This window comes from Octopus bimaculoides, chromosome 12 (genome assembly GCF_046866305.1).
Source record: "Octopus bimaculoides isolate indiv1 chromosome 12, ASM4686630v1, whole genome shotgun sequence".
Taxonomy (NCBI): Eukaryota; Metazoa; Mollusca; class Cephalopoda; order Octopoda; family Octopodidae; genus Octopus; species Octopus bimaculoides.
The window spans coordinates 33,861,533-33,888,354 of record NC_142939.1 but is presented as its reverse complement, the minus strand read 5'-3'; positions in this window follow the sequence as shown (position 1 = coordinate 33,888,354).

Here is a 26,822-nt window from a genome sequence, read left to right as displayed (position 1 = left end):
CAACATATTAAAGAACAGCAGCTGCCTAACATGTCATGTATGTCAACAACAAAATGAAACCATTGATCATGTTGCCTCCATGTGCAGTCTTCTTGCACCTACAGAGTATCTCAACAGGCATGACAGAGCAGCACAATATATTCACTGGGTAATTTTCAAAATCCTGGACCTGCTCCATGATAAAAACTGGTGGGAACACAAATCACCTCCAGTACTTGAAAAATATCACATCTCACTCCTCTGGAACTTCACCATTCAAATTGACAGAAAGACAAATGTGAATAGGCCAGACATTATATTGAAAGACTTCTGACAAAAATCATGCCTCCTCATTGATATGACTGTCCCAATCGATATAAATACATCTGTCAAGACCTACCGAAAACTGATCAAATATAAAGATCTTGAAATAGAAATTGGCAAAATGTGGAACCTCAAGACTAAAACAATACCTGTTGTCATAAGTGCCCTAGGAATGATAGCAAAAGGGGATGATTGCTACCTAGCTGAGACACCAGGAAACCCCAAAATGGCAGAAATTCAAAAGATAGTGCTCATGGGAACTGCCCATATCCTATGTAAAATACTGTCTATGTAATCTCAAATTTTAAAACAAATTCATATAATTTTTTAATTTTTTCTTAAAAATTCTCTAGAACAATACTATGTGCAAAACCAAATATATGACACCCTAGGCAAAACACCAACATGAACTTCTAACATTTTGTCTCTTTAGGTCTCTGGGTGAGACTTGGAGCCAACATGTACAAATACAAAGCAAAAGTCAAACATATAGTAATAATAATAATAATAATGGGGGACTTGTTATCCCCTTTAATATATATCTTATGTTTAATACCCCTCAGTTTAGTATTAAAGAAGACAAAATTTGCCTTTTTTTCCCCCATCGAGTTTCAAATGATTGGTCAAATTTCTGTTTTGCTTTCCTTATATCATCAATGTTGAAAACTTGTTTGTGTTTTGGTGATGTGAACACCAAGTCTCATCTCCATCATTTATACTGGAAATCTTGATAGAGATTGTGTGGTAAAGATGACAAAAATAGTGAATTTGAACTCAGAATGTAAAGATGGACAAAATACCATTAAGCATGCTAATGATTCTGCCAGCTCACTATCTTAATAGTAACAACAACAATCCTTTCTACTAAAGGTACGAGGCCTGACATTTTATGGGAGGGGATAAGTCGATTGCATCAACCCCAGTACTCAACTGGGACTTAGTTTATTGATTCCCGGAAGGATGAAAGGCAAAGTTGACCTCAGCAGAATGTGAACTCAGAATGTAGTGACAGATAAAATACCACTAAGCATTTCACCCGACATGCTAACAATTCACTCAGCTCGCCGCCTTAATAATAATAGTAATAATACTAATAATAATAACAACAACAACAACAACAACAACAATAGAAAGTGGAGGAGAAAGATGAAAAACTACAGACTTTGCAAAGCTATGTGATAGTAGAGTGGCTATTAAATAAATCAAGAAAATTGAGAAATATCAGGACCTAACCTGAGATATGGAAAGATTATTAAACACAAATATGGTAAATGTTCCTGTGATAATTGGTGCACTTGGCACAACACTCATAGGCTGTCTAAGATGCTGAAGGATATTGAAATTAAGAGCTATACTGTTGACCTTCAGAAAGTGACACCTTGTATTCTGCAAGAATTCTAAGAAAGATTCTTGAGATTTGAGGAAATTTGTCATTAGTAAACATCAGGACAAATCCCAGCTAATTCAGTTGGCATATCAGTTATTGCATAACAACAGCAACAACAACAACTCCCATAACACTAATAATAATGATAATAATGATAACAAGAGCACTTAGAGAGAACAAACCTCCACCAAGGCAACACCAACGTCTTTTCAGTGACTAGTAGAGATGATTTTTAAAATGAGAATATCTGAAATAAACTTGACTATTCTCACAAACGAGAATATTAAAATTGAACCCGGCCACTCTAAAAAAAGACCTGAAAAATAATCGAGAATCCTTGTCTGGTACCTGATCGATCCCAATAGTATTCATGGAATGTGAAGGTAGGTATGTGGGCTGTGTATGTAATGCTGTGTGAGTGTCGTCAATGGGAACAGGGACAGTTTTCTCTATGAAGACGTTTTTTAGGCTATCCACTGATATAGTGTTTTTATGACCATTAAAGTCTATAGTGAAAAATTTATCCGTGCATGAAAGAAAATGGGAGTCCATGTGGTAAAGCTTCGTCAAGGTAGAGCTAGAAATGTAACTGTCAAGTAGGTAAGAGGTTTTAAACAGGAGCGATATATTCAAAATTGGTAGAACTAAAAATTGTCGAGGATAGATTAAATTTATTATTGTTACTGAATATGTTAGTATTATTTAATTTCTGGACGGTTTTGCTGTCATTTGTTTATGTAGTTTGATTTCTTTATCCATCAGTTTCTACTAAGATAGAGACACGAGTAAAATTAATATTAGAGAAATGAAAATAAAACTTTGGAAACAGCAATGCTGCCATAACTTACGTGGAAATCATGAATGTACTTTCAAGGGAGATAATCAGAGAAAGACTTGAAAGTGAACGTAAGATCGTAATACTTCCTGTAAAGTAAAGTAAATATAACAAATAATCCATAATCCTTGTCCAGTACCAGATTGATCCCCAAATCTAATCGGTTTGTGCCAGTCATAAGGCCAAACATCTCTGAAAATTACATCCGAATTCATCCAGCGGTTCTTGAGATATCTTGTCCATGGACAAACAAACAAACATGACTGAAAACAATACTTCCGCCTTCGCAAAGGTGGAGGTAATAATAATTCTTTCTAAATTTGGAACAATGTCAGCAATTTTGAGTGAATGGGGCAAGTCGATTATATTGCCCTCAGTGCTAGACTAGCACTTTATGTTAATGATCCTAGAATGATGAAATGTAAATTTGACCTTGATAGGATTTGAACTCAGAATGTAAACACTTGGAGCAGACACTGCTCAAACAAATCTGTTCATTCACCATCCTCAATAAATGATAATCATAATGTTCTTGGCAACATTTAATGTGGGTAATGGACTGTAGTACTTTGTAAGAAAACAAATGAATATCCAATATCACCATTTTTAAGAGGAAGTTTTACTAGTTTGTAAAGAATGATATATTTTTTAACCCCCTGTAAATACAACTAATACTTATACTATGTCTTTCCTGGTTTTAAGGAACAAACAACACAAACAAAGCAAATTGAATCAACTGAACCTAATTCATGCAAAAAGTAGTATACAACTTACTAACAGCACTGTTGGGTTTTAAAAATAATATCTGACATATAAAGATCGATGAGGAATAGAGTAGAATAAGTTTAATGTAATCATCATATGAATCACAAGTAAGATATCAATCAGAAGCTGTGTACTCTCAAATGGTTAACCCCTAACAAAAAGTCGTTCATCAAATTCTATAGACTTACTGAATGAAAAAATTATAACGTTTCAAAGGACAATGCCTATATGTGTTGCATGCATGCTAAATGATCATACTATTGCTAACACATAAAGTAGAAGTAAAACATCTATGGAGAGAACAAATGGATCAGATACCAAACTAATAGCAATTTCAAGTCAGAGCCTTTTAGAAATTATTATCCAAGTTTTGCTGTTCAGCTTTCCCTAGAGTTTCTTAATTCATTATTACATAGAATGAATTGCTTTTATATACGTTTTTACATAGAATTAATTAATTTATTTATTTATATTCTCTCTAATGATGTTATGTAATTTACTCATACATTTATTACCACATTCATCTAAGATAATTGTTTCAGTGTTTATTTAGATACATAAATGATATAAGTGGATAGCAAATGTGACTGCAATTGTACCAAAGCTGAATGAGATTTCATCAAAATCATGATCCTCCAATTGTCAAATTTACACGTTCTCTCTAGGTGTTACAACCCCAAAACTGCTTTAAAGCAAACAAAATTATATAGAATTAATTAGATATATTATGGAATTTATAAACATTCTATGACTAAATAGTGTACCTAAATAGTGTACCTGCTATTAAAACATGATTTAAAAGTAAAATTTCATGTGAAGTGCAATAGTTTTCTTTATAAATTTAATTTTATCCTGCAGTTAATCCCATAAAATAAAATGGAATAGTTGAGCACTCATCTATTAAACCGTTTATTTCCTTTTATTGTTATGTCTGTTATCAATAAACAAAAGCAGAGGTTTTTAAATTGACTTGCCCAGCTAACAGTTTATCTTATCACGATTTCAGTTGCATGATATAAACTTATGAATCTAAACCAAAACGTATCATGACTTCTTGAAATATAAATAGAGCAAACATATAAAGGAAAAATCAGTTTTTTTAAGAATACACACACACACACATACACACGCGCGTGTGTGTGTGTGTGTGTGTGTGTGTGTGTGTGTGTGTGCGTGCGCACGTGTGTGTGTGTATGTGTGTGTGTAATTTAAAGACTGTCTGAAAAGGTTTACATTATTATTCTTTTAGATATATTTCCTTTTGCTTTACATCACTTGTTGTGTATTGAGTCTAGTTTTTATCTGGCAGGCCTTGACAGTAAACTGTTTACAAGAATCAGCTCTCATGAAAGGAGACTATTAGACACTAAGAGGTGTTATGCTCAAAATAATATAAATGTGTTGTTCAATTGTCATACAATCTTTCACTTCTAAGACCAAAGTTGTGAATGGAAACCAGATGTTTGAAGCAATTGCCAAATTCATAGTGCTGAACTATTTTCATTGTCTGTCAAAGAACTTGAAACTAATGACTTACTTCCGCATTCATTAGAAAGATATTTAGAGAATAACTTCGATCTTCCTACTAGGTCTGTCATTTTCATGTTGATTCCTACAAAAGCCAGTAACATTCGTAGAACATTTTCATTATTCTATTTTTACAATATAGAATGGTGAATGAATATTAATTCAAAGTTTCAAATATGGGAAGTCTGGTAAGAGAAAGATAGATTTTATATAAAGATTTTGATAAATGTAATAATACTTGAATCTCAATGAGCATCTTTAGTTCTTTATGAGGCCACCCTGCAGTTATTCAGTGACTAGGTTAGTTCGAGTGATTTAAGTATGAAAATATATTGGCTTCTTTTGATTTGACAAAAGGTCACAGTTTACAAAGCAAGAAGTGTATGATATTACTATCTCTGTATAATATTGGTACATATTATTTCGATCCACAAGGGTAACATGAATGTCAAACCTAAAGGAATTTGATCACAAACTTTTGAATGCAAGGGATTTATTCTGGTGTTCTTCTATTTCAACCAACTTCATTGCTCTTAAGTCTTATATATATTGATTTGAAGAAATGTTAGAGAGAGATATAAACTTGTTTGGAAATACACCATAAATCTGGAATGGTTAGGGGAGTTATGATGGTTTAATCTTTCTTAAAGGCTATAAAGAATCAAAACAGAGTTGGGAAACATAACTTGCTAAGAGGAAACAGTAATATAGTGCAGGCATGGTTGCGTCATTAAGAAGTTCACTTAATAACTGCTAATTGATTCATGGTTCAATCCTATTGTGTGGCAACTTAGGCACATTTTTTGCTACTATATTCTCCGGTTAGCCAACACCTTGTCAGCAGAATTTTGTAGCTAAAAATATTTCATATGGTTATGTGTCTGTATATATATTCCCCACTTCTCTCTTTATCTATCTATTTATTTGTGTGTGTATCTCTCTCTCTCTCTCTCTCTCTCTCTCTCTCTCTCTCTCTCTCTCTCTCTCTCTCTCTCTCTCTCTCTCTATATATATATATATATATATATATATATATATATATATATATATATATATATATACCAGTGTCACATCATGATCGTAAAAGCACCTGGTACACTCTGAAAAGTGGTTGGCATCAAGAAGAGCATCTAGCCATAGAAACGAAGCCAAATCAAAATGGAACTGGTGCAGCTTTCTGGTTTGCCAACTCTGGTCTAACCATCAAACTCATGACAGCATGAAAAACAGACATTAAAGGATGATGGTGATGAGGATGATAATATACACTCACACATCTCTCTCTCTCTCTCTCTCTCTCTCTCTCTCTCTCTCTCTCTCTCTCTCTCTCTCTCTCTCTCTCTCTCTCTATATATATATATATATATATATATATATATATATATATATATATATATATATATATATAGGAAAATAAAAATTTATAATAAGGCAGAATGCTAAACTGAATGCATATTGTAATATAGATGTGTATAAGGAGGATTAAAAAGGATTTCTAACCAGCTTTCATTGCATGGCAAATATTCAAGAAGAGGGAGAATGAAAATGTTTTTTGCAAAAAAATAAAAAAATACATGAAAAAATAATATATAAAAAAATAAATATACCAATACATTATATTGTCTTTGAGCTTTTAAAGTTCAATGGTAATCCATGTAGATAATTGTTAAAAAGATTAGGATGCATGGAATTAAAAGTTGTGTTTAAAAAAATGGGGTTGAAAGTTTATGTGTTAAGCAGGAAGTGGTGTAAGTAGCGTGGGTATGAAGATCTGTAGGAAGAAAAGTGGTATGATTGTGGGTGTTGGTTGGGTGGTCGGTATGGGGTTCCTTGGGTGGGAGATTTATGTATAGGTGTGGGTAGGATTCCTTGTTTGTTATTGGTGTGAGAGTGGGGGGCATTGAGATTTTTTTATATATTATTTTTCACTTTTTTGTAAAAAACATTTACATTCTCCCTCTTCTTGAAAATTTGCCATGCATCGAAAGCTGGTTAGAAATCCTTTTTAATCCTCCTTATATACATCTATATTAAAATATGTGTTCAGTTTAGCATTCTACCTTATTATTAATTTTTATTTTCCTATTATTTCTCTACATGTGGTTAACACAACCCTACCATTTACTGACTTGTACCTTCTACAACACGTGTGATACAAAATGCCACCCCAAAATAACTCAAATCTTCCAGAGAAAGTCACCAATGACATCATCCTAAAAGAACTCAAAACACATAATGAACTTCTTCAAACCCAAGATATCCCAGAAAACAACCCTCATCAACATCTTTCGGATAAGGTTAATGAAAACCAAAATGAAATTAGCACTACACTAAAAACCTTTACTTTCCATCATGGAAGGACCCACATACACCATCCAACTCACAGAATGAACGCATTTCAACTCCAACACAACACATTAAAAACCAGATCAACACTACCTGAACCAAGAAACTGCACAATAGAAAACTCCTTTTCTGGAACATGCTTAAAAACCACAACAAAGCTGAAATTTACGACAAATGGTTAAACTCTTCCCCCATCATACTACCCCATAAATTCCAAATTAAACACATCATAGATGAACCAGAAGGACAATGCTCCCTAAGAGAAAAACTGACATCAGAAAAAATGAAAACTGAAGTGGAACTTTTAAAACTCAGAGTACAAAATCACGAACAAAAATAGATGATGAGATGCTCTTAAAACTTACCACACACTCCAATGAGCAATCCCTCGAACATGTTATTAAGCTGTGGAAAGATGAATGCCAAAAGGAAGAACTAACTTCCCTTAAACACTGGGAAAACAACAAAAAATTCTTCCACAACTATGAAACACAATTCATATTAAACCTCAAATCAAAAAACCCCTTCATAAAAGGACCTATAATACATACTACCACTGCTCCCCTCAAACACCACCCCAAACCACACCACAAACCCACATACCCCAACCCCCCTCCACACAAAACACATCCTCCCCCAACCCGACAAAAACCTTTTTCCCCCACAAAATAATCCAAACAAGACCCAACTCAACCCTCCTCCCCAATGGACAGGAAGCATCATGAACCTACCTTACACTTGTTATTATCCCCATCTCAATGCCCCCCACTCTCACACCAATAACAAACAAGGAATCCTACCCACACCTATACATAAATCTCCCACCCAAGGAACCCCATACCGTCCACCCAACAAACACCCACAATCATACCACTTTTCATACAGATCTTCATACCCATGCTACTCACACCAACAGAACCACAATAACTACCTACCCTTCTCCAACCTCTCATACAATCCACCCTACAAACACCCAAAAACCCACCGCATTTCTCACCAAACCTTAAACCATCACATCCCATACCAACACAATCACTATAACTACCCATCCACTTCCAACCTCTCCACCCAACAATACCCCTACCCCTTCTACCAGAACTCTAACAATCACTACACCCCCTACTTCAACAACCATGTTTTAGACAGAGTGGAGAAAAACAGGCACCACCGCTAATACAGACCCATAAAAAAAAAACTAAAATAATAAATATCTCTAATAAAACCCTTACACAAACCCAAATTAACATCCTAGCCAGAGGCTTAAAATTCACACCCACCCCAAGAACACCCAACCCTCCTGAGATCAAGGATGACATTTCAGAATTTTGCAGAAAGCTTCGTTTAACAGAAGCTTTTATAGACCTCAACAATGAGGATGATTCAATTATTAAAAACAAAAGCATCCAGAGTTTCCCTTTTACTCCACCCAAAACCAAGGTCAAATCAAACTTTAATAGCAAAGAATGGAAAAATGTAAGAGACTTACAACAGGACAAAAGCCTTACTATGAACAAAGCTGACAAAGGTAGCACTGTAGTCCTAATGGACAGAGATTTTTACAAACACCTAGTACTTTCCTTACTAAACGACAACTCTTTCTATGAAATTATCACTAACTATAAACAACAAAAAACTCTCAAAAACCTCACCACCCTTACACTCCAACATGATCAAGGACTCACAGACAAAGAAAAGGATTATATCATTAATTTCAAATGCAAGCCCAGCCTCTTCTATGGCCTCCCTAAAATCCATAAAAACAAATCCATCACCGAAGCCTGCTAACTCTCCTCTGACATCTCCATCAACATCAAGGCACCAGAAGACTTAAAACTAAGACCCATTATAGCAGGCACCTCATGCAAAACACACCACTTAAGCAATTTCCTGGACATTTTTTGGAAATCTTTCCTAAGTCACATCAAAAGTTTCATTAGAGATGATCTTGACATGCTCAAGCACCTCCCCAAAACAACAAACAAGGAGGCACTCTTGGTTTCTTTTGACGTGATCAACCTATATACAAATATCCCTCATGAATTTGCTATTGAGGCAATTAAATTCTGGCTGGAGAAACACCCAGAAGCATTTCCTAATCGCATCAGCACAACCTTCATTACAGAATCACTTAAGTTCATTTTGACCAATAATTACTTCCTGTTTCCAAACACATACTTTTGCCAAAAATGTGGTATCGCGATGGGTACCAAAGCTGCACCAGCCCTTGTGAACCTCATAATGGGTTTTTTTGAATTATCACTTTATGAGATTTCACGCCAGAAATTTGGACACCTTTTCCACATCTACTTAATGGATAACTGGAAAAGATACTTGGATGATTGTTTCATCATATGGAAGGAATCCTATGAAAAACTTCTAGAATTCAAGACGATACTTAACAACATACATCCCAGCATTCAATTCACTATGGAATTCAGCAAACATCATCTCCCTTTTCTTGATCTCCTAATTATAAAAACACCTAATAACCAAATCACAACCGACATCTACCACAAACCTACAGATTCACAACAATACCTCCTATTCAGCTCATTCCACCCAAAACACACTAAGATAAATATCCCCTTCAATTTAGCTAAAAGAATTTGCACCATTGTCTCTGACCCAACCACTCGAGAAATACGCTTACAAGATCTCAAAAAAACACTGTTGCAACGCCAATATCCCTCCACACTCATAGACTTTGGAATAAAACGTGCCAAGGAACTTGACAAAAACACACTGAAAACCAACCAACACAATAACACACCCAACCCCCAAATACTTCCATACATCTCCACCCACAACCCCCAAAACATCGCAGCATACACCACAATCAAACAAAACTTCCCCTTACTCACCACAGACCCGAAAATGAACAATATCATCAATACACACAAAGTCCTTAAATGCAAAAGGCAACACAAATCTTTGAAAAAACTCTTAACTAATGCCAAACTACACACACCACTTCCACCCCCATCAGTTAAAAAATGTGTACGCCCTAACTGTGGTACCTGCCCCTACCTACTTGAAGGTGCCAGAAATAAAAACCCTAAATTCCTTATATTCCCTTTCTATCAATGTAAAGATAGAATCTCTACACAAGAAAGAATCAACAAGGAGAATCTTTTTATAGAGAAATTCAAAACACTTCTTAACATACAAACCCCTCGGTGACCATATACCCTTCTCTCGCCTACCCAATGAAATACATATAACGTTACTTCTTGTTTCTCTAAGAACAGACATAAACTTCCTGTTGACAAAGAGTCCAGAACAACTAAAGAGTATAAAACCCACAGAATTGTCTTCCCTTACACACACTTCCTGCTTAACACAAACTTTCAGCTCCTTTTTTTTAAACACAACTTTTAATTCCATGCATCCCAATCTTTCTAACAATTATCTACATGGATTACCATTGAACTTTAAAAGCTCAAAGACAATATAATGTATTGGTATATTTATTTTTTTATATATTATTTTTTCATGTATTATTTTTTATTTTTTTGCAAAAAACATTTTCATTCTCCCTCTTCTTGAAAATTTGCCATGCAATGAAAGCCGGTTAGAAATCCTTTTTAATCCTCCTTATACACATCTATATTAAAATATGCTTTCAGTTTAGCATTCTGCCTTATTATTAATTGTTATGTTCCTATTATTTCTCCACGTGCGGTTAACACAATCCCACCATTTACTGACTTATATATATATATATATATATATATATATATACAGAAGTCTTATTGCCATTATTCATAGTATTAATAAGGTAATAATAAGGTGGGTAGCAAGTTTACATCTTTACAGGCACGATATAAAGTAAATTAAGATTCAGTAGGGTATATAATACCACTTGCTAAAATCAGAGCCAATGCTCGAAAATCCACCAAAAACTCATGATAAAGATACACACAAGCAATGCAATGAACATCTGAAAAATAGGCTTACCTCCGTGTTGAATACATCAGTAAGTAACGTATATTTCAATATCAATTGATTTCACACTTTGCATGACAAACATACTTGGCAATCTTCAGTTGAAAATAACATTTTAACATTTATTTCTAAAATATTCACTGCATAAGCATGTGTGTGTTCCTTACTTTAAATGTAATTCTCGATTTAAAAGAAAACTATCGTGAGCAAGAAAAAATTTAAATAAAGAAGTATTATTACTGTTATTAATAGTATTGATAAGGTAATAATTTGGTGGCTAGCAAGTTCATACCATTACAGGCACGATATAAGGTAAATTTATATACAGTAGGTTATATAATACCACTTGCTAAAATCAAAGCCAATGTTCTAAAACCACCATAAACTCACAATAAAGATACACACAAGCAATGCAATGAACATATGAGAAATAGGCTTACCTTTAAATTGAACACACATGAGCTAATGTAGTGAGTATTTTAGAAATAACAGTTAAAATGTTATTTTCAACAAAAGGTCTCAGAGTATGTATGTTATGCAATGCATGAAGTCAATTATACATTATTTACTGATGTATTCAATGCAAAGGTAAGCCTATTTCTCATATGTTCATTGCATTGCTTGTATGTATCTTTAGCGTAAGTTTATGGTGGCTTTTGGAGTATTGGCTCTCATTTTAGCAAGTGGTATTATTACCCTACTGAATATATATCTATATATACATATATATATATAACAAAGTAAAGTTGCAAGGTACTGCATGAGTGAAAATATATAGGAAAGAGGGTTTGAGAATGCAGAGGTTTTTAAAGATGTTTGTTGACTTGACCTGTTTCACTTTTTTTAAAAAAGATTATCAAAAGTAAAATGTAAAGCTTTGTATAAGCTTTGCTGTGTTAAAAAATGGTTATCATAATTGTATTAAAATATGGTTATAGAGTCTTTGATAATGATAAGAAAATGTTGAAAAATAGAATTTTTGACAATGATAAGAAAATGTTATGTGGGGCTTTTTGCTTAAACAGTTTACATGAAAGTGTTGAAAATAGGTAGTAAAATGAATTCATAATTATTTTTAAGTTCATCAAAGATAATGGTTGTATAGAAGTATATATACAGAAGGAATTATATTTAAGAATTTACACAGAATTTTAAGGGAATGACCAACTGTTCCATCCATCATCATCTGTCTTGTAGTGTGTATATAAGAAATGCTTGCTACTTTTAGAGATAGGGTGGGAGGTTGGTTGGTGGAGCATTGTGGATTCAAAAGGATTTTTTTGTTGCTGGGCTAGTCTGTCATGGTTCATTGTTTTTGGGGCTGGTCTTAGAGTTCAAAATGTGTGAGTATGTGTGTGTCTGTGCACGTTTCTATGTGTGTGTGTGTATATATATATATATGTGCTTGTGTTTGTGTGTGGGGGTTGTTTTTGATTGGTTTCAGAGTTCAGTGTGGTGTGTGCGTGGGTCTGTGTATGTGTGTGTGTTTTATATTTAGCAGGATGGTGCGTGCATATGTGTGCACGTTTGTGTGTGTATGTGTCTGTGTCTGAGTATGTTTGTGTTGTTATAATTGTGTGGGCGGTGTCTGTGCAATCGTGTGTGTGTGTGTGAGGGTGCATATGTATGTGTGTGAGTGTGTTGTATTTGTCAAGGGTTCTGTGTGTCCGTGTGTGTTACGTTTATCCAGGTGGTGAGTATGTATGTGCGTATACGTACTGTGCATGTTTGTACTGAGTATGCGTTTGTGTGTGTGTGTCCATGTGTGTGTGTGTACGTGTGAGTGCAAGTGTGCATGCTATTATGTTTGGATGTATTATTGTAAGTGTTTTGTTTGTATTGTTTGTGCAGTGTGTGTGTATATACGTGTGGGTGCGTTTGTGTGAGTGTGTCTATGTGTCTTGTATTTGTCAGGGTGGTGTGTATTATTGTGTGTGTGTGCATGCTTGTGTATGTGCGTATGTATATGTCTTTGTGTCTGTGAGTGTTTGTTGTGATTGTTAGGATTGTATTGCGTGTATATATGTATGTGTTTTTTCTTTGAGTGTGTGTGTAACTCTTTACTGGGGAACGGGCATATTGTGTTTGTGTGTGTGTACATATGTCTGTATATATGCGTGTGGGGGTTGTATTGTACTTGCGTGTTTGTCTGTGTATGTGTGTGTGTGTTTGTGTGAGTGTGTCTTGTAATTGTCAGGGCGGTGTGTGTAGGTGTGTGTCTGTACATGTTTACGTATGTGTATGTGTGTGTATGTGTCTGTGAGTGATTGCTAGAATCGTATTGCATGTGTATATATGTATGTGTTTTTCTTGGAATGTGTGTGGGTCTGTGTATCAAGTGTGGGAATATTGTGTTTGTGCGTGTGTGTATACGTATGTGTGTATGTTTGTGTGGGATTTTTGCATTGTATTTGTGTGTGTGTTTGTGTTTGTACATTTGTGTGTGTTTGTTGTGGATGTGTAGCTGGGGGGTATGTTGGAGTATGTTGAGTTGTGGTCTGTATTTTTGAATAAGTATATTTTCCTTATTTATTCGGGTTTGGCCAGTGGTGTTGTCTGGGCATTGGTAGAGTGGAAAAACTAGGACGTGTTTTGACGGTGGGTGTTGAGCTTGTGTTGGGTAATTGGTGAGTAAGCTTTGTATGGATTTTGGTTCTCTTGCTTTTTATTATCTTATGGGTTTCGAGTGCTTTTTTAGACGTGGGTTTTGACTCAGTAGTGGGATGTTCTTGTATATAATCGTGTAAGCTTCTGTATTTCTTGGATTGTGTGTTGAGAGAGATATGTAAGACTATTTAATGTACCTTGAGTGTGTTTCGGTTTTCGTAAGTCTTAGATATCGATTGTCTTGGCCCGTTCTATTCCATTGTCAACTAATGATGCTGGGTACTGTTTTTCGAGAAGAATTGCCTTTACTTCTTAGTCTTTTATTTCGTATTCTACAATTTGAGACAATAGTACAGATGCTTCTCGCTAGATTGAAGGGAATGTTTGTCTTCCTGTTCTTTGGGTGATTGGAGGTGGACAGGTGGTATTGTTTGTAATCAGTTGGTTGGTAGTGGATATCAGTTTCAATGTTGGTGCCTTTTTTATAATAAGAATGTCAAGAAATGGAAGTTGGTCTTGAATATATTCCATTGTAAACTGGATATGGTTGTTGACATTGTTGATTACATTTTTGAATTCATTGAGTTGGTTGAGTGTGTGGAACCATAGAATGAGGCAGTCATCCAAGCGTTTCCAATTCTCCAACAGGTATTTGTGGAAAGACAGGCTGTATTTTGATTTGGATTGTCCATAGATTTGTAATTCTAGGTAGGTCATCATCACCAGATTGGCATAAGTTGGGGCAACTTTAGTACCCATTGCAGTCCCTGATACCTGTTTGTCGTTAAAAGTTAAAAAGTTGTTTTGGAGGATAAACTTAAGGCCCTCGATGATAAATTCTTTTTTTATTCTTTCTGGGACCTCATTGGGGTATTTTTCTAGCCAAATGAGTGTGTTTAATTTGGAAATTGTTTTTGATTGGTAGTTGACTACTCTTTCATAGTAGGTAGTATCTTGTAAGAGGTGAGATACAGAGTTTTTGTATTGTTCAATGTCCATAATTACGACAGTACTACCCTTATCTGCTTCCTTGATTGTGATGTCATGGTTGTTTTGTAACTCGTAGATGATTTTCCATTCCTTTTACTGGTATTGGGTTTAGGTTTAGGTTGTGGCAGTTTACTATAAGGGAAGTTTGAAATGTAGTCACAAAATTTGCAGACGTGCATTGTTGAGCACTTGCTTTGGCAATAGAACTTAGTGTTTGGTGCGAGTTGACATATGGCATGTGACCTGCAGTGAGTTTTAACACCCAACAACAAGGCTTGCTCCAGGTCACATGTCATATATAGGCTAAACTATCTGTCTGTCTGTCTATCCCTTCATCTATCCATCTAGCTAGCTGTATGTCTTTCTATCTATCTATCTTACTCTGTTTATTTATCTACCTAGCTAATTTCATTTCTTGTTTTCTTTACCAGCATTTTTTAAATTTAACATTATCTGCCCAAAAAGCAACTGACAAACAGTCTTCTTTTCAGCATGATAAATGGTGGAATAAATTATCATTTCAACAAGGAAAACCTGGGTAGCTGTATTTTATTATAAGATTATACGGATAAGGGGTGGGGTCCGAAAGGGGTCTCGGAATAGTGTCCCTGCCTTCTTGAGCTAGTTTTCCACCACATTTCTTAAAAATCGTGGTAGAGGCTTTGCTCTCGGAACCACTCATGTCTAGAAACTGAGCTTGGGAGTAAGCAAGGGCATGCTCCCCATAGAAAATCTAGCTTCGAAAACCCTCATGATAACAAAGGAGAATGGGCACAAGCCATCCCAAAGGTTGGGCGTATGCTGCACCTGCCTACCTCAAAAAAGGAGAGTACAAACCCTCATCCTTGGTTGTGCAAGCATGACTTGCCTTATAATGGCTGATGGCCTAAGGAGAAGCTTGGGTATGAGGTTGGGAAGTTGGAATGTGGGCAGTCTGCAGGGAAGGGGAACTGTAGTGTGTGAAGAATTGAGGAAGAGGAGAGTGGATGTGTGCTGTGTGTAGGAGACTAGGTGGAGGGGTCAGGGTGCAAGATTTGTAGGGGTCAAGGGAAGAAGGTACAAGTTGTGGTGGTAAATGTGGAAATGATAACTGCAAGTGGAGAGATAGGGATTGTTGTGATGATGGAGCTCTGCAAGAGTGTGCTGGATGGAAGAGGAATGCCAGATGATTGAGCACTATGTGTGGTGGTACTGATCTTCAAGAGGAAGAAGGACGCGATGAGTTGTGGGGCATACAGGGAAGTGAAGTTATTGGAGCATGTGATGAAGATAGTGGAAAGGGTGTTGTAGAGGAGAATTCAGAAAGGGGTGGATGTGAACGAGATGCAATTTGGCTTTATGCCAGGAAAGGGGACAATAGAGACAGTGTTTATTATAAGGAGACTTCAAGAGGAATACTGAGATAAGGAGAAAGAGTTGTACATGTGCTTTGTTGATCTGAAGAAGGCATTTGATAGGGTTCTAAGGAAGGTGATTGAGTGGGCATTGAGGAAGAGTGGTGTACTAGAGGTAATAGTGAGGGCAGTGATGTGTTTGTATGAAGGGGTAAAGACAAGAGTTAGAATTGGATCAGAGCTGTTGGAGGAGTTTGCAGTGATAGTTGGTGTGCATAAGGGATCTGTGTTGTTACTGTTGTTGTTTGCAATAGTGGTGACATGGTAAAGGAGAGTGCAAGAGAAGGATTGATAATGGAGATGCTGTATGCGGATGACCTTGTTCTGATGAGTGAGACAATAGACGGATTGAGAGAGAAGTTTTGAAAATGGAAGGAGGCATTTGAAAGCAAGGGTATGAAGGTAAAACTCAGGAACACTAAGGTGATGGTCAGTGGAGTGGAAGGAGAAGTGTTAGTGAATAAGGTGGACCCATGTGGTGTATGTAGGAGGAGGGTAATGGCAAATGCTGTGTTGTGTATGAGATGTGAGAAATGGATTCATGATAGATATATGAAAATTAAGAAGGTGACTCCAAGACTGGTAAGAGAGTTTGTTTGTGGAAGATGTGAGAAAGGAGCTGGAGGGCTGGCAGAACCAGTAGAAACACTATGTGATGAGGTGGAAATGGTGAGAGGGTTTTATTATTTAGGAAACAGAGTGGATGTAAGTGGTGGATGTTAAGCAGCTGTAACAGCAAAAGTGAGACTTGGCTGGGTGAAGTTCAGGGAATGTTGAGTGTTATATGGGAAAAGGTTCTCATTGAAAATGAAAGGAGGGGTGTATGGGAGTTGCATGAGAGATGCGATGCTGTATGGGAGTGAGACATGGTGTCCGAGGGGAAGAGAGATGGCAATTTTGAGAAGGACCGAGAGAGCAATGGTGAGAGAGATGTGTGTGGTGAAGCTGTTTGATAAGAGGAGGACTGAGGACATGATAGGGATGCTGTGGTTGGAGGAATTGGTGGAATGGCTGGCAAGGGCAAATGGATTGTGGTGGTGTGGGCATGTGATGAGGAGCATGTTCTGAGGAGAGTGCTTGAGTTTGAGGTAAGTGGACTGCGAAAGCGAGGTAGACCAAGGAAAACATGGAGGGGACAAGTGGAAGAGGAGATTTGGAGGGTTGACTTGAGAAGGGAGGATGCTCAAAACCAGGCAAGATGGTAAGATGGTGTGAGGGTGGTTGCTATAGCACTGAGGTAGGTCCATCCACTTCCATTAACAGGGACAAAACCCAGATTTAAAATACTGGATGATGATGATGATATATATATATATATATATATATGTGTGTGTGTGTGTGTGTGTGTGTGTGTGTGTGTGTGTGTGTGTGTGTGTGTGTGGTTTCCTTTCTTGCAAATTATATCTGATTCTTCTTATAGTCAGTTTGCCTCCCAGCTCATTTATATTTTGTTCTTAGTGTTGAACAGCATACATTCATGCTCTATGATTTGCTGCCAAGCAGCAATGCATTTTTCACTTGAGCCTCATTCATCTTGCCTTTCATTTTGAGAGAAAAGTCTTTGTTGCAATCAGAGGTAGTTCCCTGAACTACTTTGAGCAGTTCCTTGTTCTGGCGACAACAATTTTGGAGCATCTTCCCTCATTATTAACTAAGTAACCTCAGTAACTAAAACTGTCAACAACTGCTAAGAATCCATCAAGTATTATAAAGAATCTATTTCCCAAGCATTCTTTAGGCATATTGCCCAAAGGGTCCTTGACATATGGAATTTACTTTCTTTGTTAGCCTGTATATGATCTCATTACACCTCATGAATACTAAATATTTACTATTAGCTCATCACAGGGAATTTCTACCAACTACTTTTCTGTAAATAAAGTACAATAATTTCTCTTATGTTATAAAGGTCCTGATTTCCACCCTACTCGTGATATAAAACTGTATCTAGCATAGGCACAAGGGCTAAAATTTTGAGGGGAAGGTTTACTTAATTACATTAGCCCTAGCACTTGACTTGTTCTTTATTTTATTGACTCTGAAAGGACAAAAGACAAAGTTAACCTCAGTTGGAAGAAATATCATGAAGCATTTCTTTTTCTGAGATATAGATTTTAAAATAATAAATAATAAGGAAGAGGACTGATATTTCTTATTATTAGCAGCAGATTTTTTTTTTTTTTGTTTATATTTTCATCCACCTCATTTTACCCACAGTAGCACAGGAGCAATATTGTTGCATTATGAATATTTGTCTGGCTGTATATTTGTTTCATAGTATAGAGTAAGATGGAAGTTTATATCTCAGTATGACAATTATATATATATATATATATATATATATTGTTGAGAAGACATTTCAACAAGAAATGTACTTTTTACCAAGTGAAAAGAAACTTTCTTAACTGTTATTCTAAACAAACAAGTTTCACCAATGCAATTATTTCTTTCAATTTATGATGAATTTATGTGATATCTACTAAGAATTATAGAATGAAAATTTAATATTTGTCTATTATGATGATTCTTTAGTGTCACTTCTTATTTTTATTGCCGTTAATACAATAATATCAAAAATACAAAAAATTATATCTATATTGAATAATTTTTCTTGTTTAGTTGACACTGATAGAAAACATTGCACTTAATATAATATTCATTTAGTTCACTGTTCAGCATTTGGTTGTTATTTACATTTTCTATGGCTTAGCCAATCAAGGAAGGGCAAGGGCTAAAGCACTTTTTAGGGTCTTTGAGTCAAGTAGAAGGAAAAGAGGAAGTTAGCTACATATTTGGTTCAAGTGCTTGCAACAAAGTGGAGGCATCCATGGGACAGATGTTAATGTTAAATGAAGAGACAAATTAAGTGTCCCACCCCAAAACAGGAAAAGTCTCTTTGGTAGCTTCTACAGTTCTTCTGGTCCAACCAAAACGTTAATTTATGTATTTTATTACTCTTGCCTTATATTTTCCTGGTTGGTGGCTCCTTCTTTTGTTATATGGGTTGTTGCTGTTGTTGGTCATACTGTTGCTACTGTTGTTGGTGTTGGTACTGCTGCTGTTGTTCCAATTGCTGCTACTGCTGTACATTTCTGTGGTTGTTGGGACTGTGGTATTTTCAGTAGCGAAGGGCCTCCTCTTGCATGATTTTTTTTGAGGGTTAAATGCTTTAAAGTGGCCTTCTGCATCACAGAGGTGGCCTCTCGGTTTTCTGCCCACAACTGAAACTCCTCTTGGTTGGGCAGGTGTATTAGGTCTAGGATCTTTTTGATCTCCTCCAGTTTGATGTGGAGGGAGATCTCTACTGTAGTCCCCAACTAAGTCTCCCGCCCTGTTCAATTCACTTTGAGAAGAGTTTTGCTGATCTTTAGAGTGTCACATGCTAGCAACCACCAGATGTCCAGCTCAGGTGGAACTCTTTCTATCTTAATGGGTAGAGAGTGAAATCCTGTCATGAATGGGAGCTATGGAGTGCTTCAATTCTCTCTTGTATATGGATGATCTCAAGTTTTATGCTGCAAATGATAAACAGCTGAGAACATTGCTACAAACAGTACATGGATTTGCCAAAATAATAAATATGAAATTAGGCCTAGAAAAATGTGCTAAAGCAATCTTGAAAAGAGGAAAACTACTTAAAAAGTGGAATATCACACTAGATAAAGATAAAGAAATAAGTGAACTAGACCAAACCCAGACATACGAATATTAAGGAATCAATGAACTAGATATGGTGCAACACACAAAAAGGAAGAAAAGATAAGGAAGAAATATGATAGACAAATCAGATTAATATTTAAAACAGAACTCAATACAAAAAATAAGATAACAAACATCAATACTCTAATACGGTTCTATATTTAAGGGATGAGGAATTATTTACATTATTTACATTTGACGGATATTCGTCCTCATCTTGTTTGTTGTTAACACAACGTTTCGGCTGATATACCCTCCAGCCTTCGTCAGGTGTCTTGGGGAAATTTCGAACCTGGGTTCTCATTCCTATCGATGTTACTATTATTATTATTATTATATTATTATTATAATTATATTATTATTATAATTATTATTACTATTACTAATCAGGTCGCTGCCGTGAATCGAACTCGGAACCTTGGGGTTAGTAGCCCGTGCTCTTAACCACTACGCCATATGCCCGTGGGCAATTATGGGGTGAATTTTAAGGCTTATAAATCTATTATTTTTCTGTCCTTCCTCAATACCGGTTCCCATATGCTATTCATATCTGCACTCGGTCTGCTTAGGAGGTTGTTGTGTCCTAGCATATGTGCTGCTTCTTTTAGTTTTCGTATTTTCCAGTGTTGTTCCCTGTCTATTATTTTAACTTCATCCCACAGGGGGAGGATTTTCCATTTTTCCATACATGATCAGCTATACCCGATTTATCAATATCTCCTCGTGTCACAGCTTTGCGATGTTCTTCTACCCTTATTTTGTTCTTCTAGCTGCCCTAGTTATAAGTTACAGTATTTACAGTATTCTTAACTAGACATTAAATAAACTAGCCAAACTAGATAGGAAAACAAGAAAAAATTAGGATGGAATTAGAATACACCACCAAAAATCTGTCACAGATAGGTTACGTATATAATGAATTGAAGGTGGTAAGCTTCATATGACAAGAAATCTACTATAAAATATCCACCATAGGACTACAGAAATATCTAAGTCAGAGCCAACAAAACTAATACAAATACCCATGAAGCATGAGCAAAACAAAAAAGTGATTTTTATTTTCAAGAAAGTTAAAAAGTACAAGGAAGTGTTCATAATACCTGACAACAATGAAGAGAAATAAGAAACATCAAAACGTGTAAAGCAACTAAAATCTAAGCTAAAACTTGAACTACAGAACATCATGATAAAATGTTAAGAAGAAAAGCCCTCACATGGCAAATACTGGGACAAACTAAACAGAAAAGAAATAGACAAAATAAAATCTCAACACTGGTTAAGGACTTCGAGTCTCAAAGCAGAGACTGAAGAGTTTTTAATGGTAGCATAAGATCAAAGCTACCCCCACCGGAAGCCACCCAAAACATATACCAAGGGAAAATGAAATAATTAACTGCAGAATATGTGGTGATGGGAAGAAACAGACACAACAGAGTTGGGACTTATATATACACTGGAAGCTGTACCAGCACAATGGAATGACAATAGAAAAAAACATGGTGTAAGCATACTCCAGAAAGGGTCTCAAAAAAATGACAAAGCAAACATACTCTGGGATATGCCAATACATACAGATAAAGAGTTCGAGGATAATATGGATCACCAAAAAAAAAAGATAATAATAATAATGTCTTCTACTTGATATATCAGTCCCAACAGATGACATATATTTCTAAAAGAGAAACTCTTGAGATACAAAGCACTAGAAATAGAAATAACTTGAATGTGAAGCTTGAAGACAGAATTAATCCCTAAAATAATAGGTGCATTAGGCATGGTTATAAAATATACAGACAAATACAGAGGCAAAACACTAAGACTTACAAATATACAGAAAATAGTACTGCTAGGTACCACACACATACTATGCAAAGCTCTTTCAATGAAGTAAAAATAACAACACTAACACAAACTACAGAACAAACCTAGGGCACACAGTGCTGCACTTGGCAGTGCAGGGAAAGTATGAAATAAAAATAAAATGACTGAATAACAATAACAACAACAACAGCAATAATAAATGCCCTGATGCAGTACCAGGCAGTGACTCTCATGGCTTCTGATCTTAACTGATTGAAAATGTTATTATGTACATTGTTTTGTCTCAGTATAAAAGATGGGCTACAGCAAATATTCTGCTTAATACCACAGATTTGCTTGTCAGTTGTTTGACCTTAACCAGTTGAGCATGTCCCTTGGTGGCTGATGATATGTGCATCTCTGATCATGAGCAGAAAAAGTGGGGGAGCATCATAGCCATGTGTTGAGAGGAATTCTTTGGGATTTGGATAATTCACCTTTGGAAACATGGGTGTTCCGTTCAACATCCTTAAACAATCTTTATTCAGAGACCTTTTGAGCAGGATGGGCTGTTCAACCTGAAGAAAATTCTAACTAGGCCCCACCTGCAAGGTCATGTGCTGTTAATCTTGATATGAGAGCATGATGTCATGCTCATATGGTTGTGATGCATGTGCCTAGTGTACTCTTGTCAGATGGGTAGTCATGATGGGTATAGTGGGCTTCATATATTTTATCCCAGTGTTACTTTGATGACATGCACTGCTCTTTCACTCAATAATAATAATAATTTCAACAGGGACATGTAGCTTAAGCAAGTTGATTTAGTTTTTAAAGTGTTGAATTACCCACTTTGTCATGATTCAGGTGCTGAATTTACTACCAGCATTTGGATACAGGAATCTTGCTGTGTGCTTTATTAGAAAAAAAAAAAACCCTTCTACTATTGCCTTTGTTCACTACATATTTGGAATAGAAGCCAGATCCTCTGGAAATATTTATGATAGCCAAGAGAATGAGAGATTAATACCACAAAACCTCAGAGCTATGTATTAATTCTTTCAGACTTCTCAGGTCTAAGGGCATTATCAAAGACCACCAGGTTTCATAAAACGGATAAAAATCCTCATAAGCTATTTCTAGTTCTACTTTGCCCATTAAATCACTTTTTGAGCACAAATATCCAATGAATTTCATTTTGCCAAATTCTTGATATAAATTAGGAAAACATGGTTTTGTAATTAAATTCCTTTTCCAGAATTCCCAATAAAGATAAAATATGCTATAAACATTCGTTTGAATATTTTGCATAGTAAGTAGTCTGCACTTTATTAAGAATCATTAACCAATTTCTCAATTTCCACTTATTCAATAATATTCCATAAACCAATGATTCATTGACACACTACTGTTTATTGATGTTCTAGACTGGTTTTCTATTACGGTGATTTGATTGATGAGAGAATGTGAGCTGAGATTTACAAACTAAAGAAGCACTCGTCAATATACAGTAGCCTGGTTACATATATGGAAACTATATGGAAACTATCTGGGTATTGCAATATTTTACAGGTATCTGTAAAAAATATGTGATTCAAATACCACATTGACTAGAGGCTCCATTGATAAGGAAGCCTCTATGTGGTTGTTCAACTAACTAATATCAGCAATCAAATTACTTCAAATCATGCTTCGCCATCTTAAAAAAGAGAATATATTAGATGATGTAGTCTTTGAAGCTTACTGAAGAAATAAGGATGGTTAAAGCTGGAATAACTTTTAACATAGTTCTGTGTGACCAGGGCTGACTTGGTGCAAAATAGCAGCTGCAGCAACAGCCAAAACATATCTCTGTATAGAAGTATCTTACATTTAATGAGAAAATATCTTGCTAAGTTGAGAAAATGAGTAATGTACCAACAGTGCAAATCTTTTTCCTTCAGCATAGTCACTAACATCTGTAGCCAATATAATATCCAACTTTGGATTAAAATGCATTAACAAGAAGGCCAATGTTAAAATGTTTCTTAATTTGTCAAATACCTTCTGGCACTTATCAGTGCAGCACCATTTTGCATTTTTCTTTAACAGATCATTGAGCGAAGCCCTTACATTGTGTATATGGGGAATGTAAATTTGATAGTAATTTACTAAACTCAAGAATGCTTGTAGCTTAGTCACATTGTTCAGTGTGGGCATATTTTCTTATTGCAGTCTCTCTGGATGGATCCGGTTTCTGTTCGTCTTTATTTATCTGGCCCAAGTATTTATTTTTTTTCAGAAAGAACTCACATTTTCTTCACTTAACTTAAAGCCGTATTCTCTTATCTTTTCGGATACCTTCTTTATATGTTCTACATGTTGTTCATCTGACTTGTTTTTTACTAGGATATCATCTAAATAGGCGACAGCAAAATCAGTCAGCCAGCATTGTATTCATTGACAATAAGCACTGCCCAATATGAGTGGTCTATATTTTCGATTATTTCTAGTCTTTCAATTTCCTTATTTAGCTGCTCTAGTGCTGCAAATGTTACATTTTGGCTTAAATACAGGTGTTTCACTTTGTTTTACTACAATTTTTGCCTTTGTTTTCATGCAGCAGACCTGTTTATCTGAGAAAACATTTGGAAATAAATGTTTTATATTTTTGTTTCAGTCCCTCAGCTGCATTTGAACCTTCAACTGAACTGACTATATTCCCACATGAAACACTTATGCATGTATTCCACAACTTAAATAGTTCCATCCACTCTGTTCCAAATAGATCTACTGAATTTTTAACACATATAGTTTTGATTTTTTCATTTGGTCACAAAATGTCACATTACACACAAATTCACCAACGCAATACAATCTTTTACTCACAACACTGTGTGCTATTTTTGAAGATTTATTTAATTTTGGCTTACTGATATACTTCCAAGTTTCTTCATTCATAATGGTAATATCACTTCCCGTGTCTAACTGCCTTTTTTCTCTATATCTTTAATTTTCACATTTGCGTCATTCCAATCTTTGTATTCTTTATTGAAGTTCTGTTGCTATTTTCTATAGTACTCCTCGAAGGTAACTCCTTCATCTGGTTCATACTTAAATTTTGTAATTGAGTTTGCAACATAATCTGGTAAGAACAACTTTGCATCATTTTTTTATGACTTACTATTCATTAATTGTAGTATTTGTTGCTGTAATAGTAATTGTTGTTGTTGCTGCTGTTTTGCAACTTGAACAAACTGACCAATAAATCTTCCATAATTTTACGATTTTGTCTACCATAAAATTCACACAAAAACTTTTGTTTCATAACTCCTTGTGAGTTTGTTTAATCCTCATGAGTTTGTTAATTCCTCGTCACCTCTGTTGTAATCCAATGTTGGACTGATATAATGCCCACTTTAGTATAGCGATATAGTTAGTTAGACAAGTAAGACACGACTATCTCAACTGACTCCTCAACTGACACTCCACTCGACTTCTTACATCAGAGTATTTATAACTACTATCACATACCACTCGTCATGTGAGAGTGGTGTTCCATTATTACTCTTATCACCATAACAGTATCAGATGGTTAAAATAGATCTTTTGTCTTAAGTAGAAACACAAAGTATGCCTCTTCCACTGAAGAAAGGATTTGTACTCAGCACCAACTACTAACAAAACAGTTCATTCACTGTGACATTTGTGATGGACAACACTTACCAATGGTGCTATTGGCAGTTTATTAGCTTGAATTATTGAGAATGTTGTCACTTTGCTAATAACTAACATTAGATGCTGTAGACATATTGTAACAATTTAACCCATAATAAAATCCGGCATAAAGAAAGCTCATTTTAAAATTTAAACAAATGTGACTTGATACTTCTATTAGAAAAGACTATCTGTACAGTTATGGCTCCATATGCTCATCTGAGATAAGTTTTAAAGCATTTTCCCTCCTATTAAAACAATACATTTACCTGTGTTTGTGCAGCACTGTATAAGTGGACGTCTATTGAATCTTCAACATTAATAATTACAGTTATTTTTGATAACTTTACTGTGAAGATTAACTAATTAACTATTAATTAATTTTCTGTCATTTGGTTTTATTATATGTTATAATGAATAAATTTAAGCTTTGAAAAAATTATATGGAAAACTTAATGAATAATAATGAATCATTAATTATAATTAATTTTAGCATACCTTGTTTCAAAGCATACAGTAGCGCAAAAATAAAGTAAATAACTCTTACACAAAAACAAAAAGCAACAAAGGTTATATGTGCGTATATATATATATATATATATATATATATATATATATATATATATATATATATATATATATATATAAATATACAGGGGTTCGACAAAATAATGGAAACACCTAGCATCATAGCATCGTAATTTTGAAATATTTATGAAACTATCAAAAGCTTGCTTATTTTTATGCTTTTTGATTTATTATTAGTGTTACTTAATATGTTTTGCTAAAATTGCTGTTTCTTTTCAGATATCATCAGAAAAAGTTATTAAAATTCATTAAAATGACAGATCTATTGCACTTTCAAAGAGGTCAAATTGTTGGTGCTGGTATGGCAGGTGCTAGCATAACATAAACAGTTGAAATGTTTGGTGTATCAAGAAGTACTGTCTCAAAAGTAATGACAGCCTTTGAGAAAGATGGAAAAACCTCCTTGTCAAAACAAAACTCCAGAAGAAAACCAAAACTTTCAGATAGGGACTGTCGGACTCTTACACGTATTGTTAGAAAGGATCACAAAATACAGCTCCCAAAATTACTGTGGAGCTTCATGACCACCTTGAGAGCCCAGTTTCCACAAAGATTGTTCACCGGGGAGCTGCACAAAAGCAAACATTGAGAAGCATTTAGAGTGGAGTAAAAACCTACAGAATTGGTCCCTAGAGCAGTGGAAGAATTTTCTTTTCTTGGGTGAGTCATCCTTTACCTTATTTCCGACCACTGGCTGTGTATACGTCTGGAGACAGCCAAAAGAAGCATTTGACCCAGACTGCCTTCTTCCAACTGTTAAACATGGAGGAGGATTTGTGATGATCTGAGTGAGTGGGGGACTATATCTTGGAAATCTGCCAGCCTAATGATTTCTCTCCATGGCAGAATTAATAGTCAAGACTTTAAGCATTTTATCTAATCAAATTTTATCTAATCAGAACTGTTTCCGGAGGGAAACACAATCTTTCAGGATAATAAT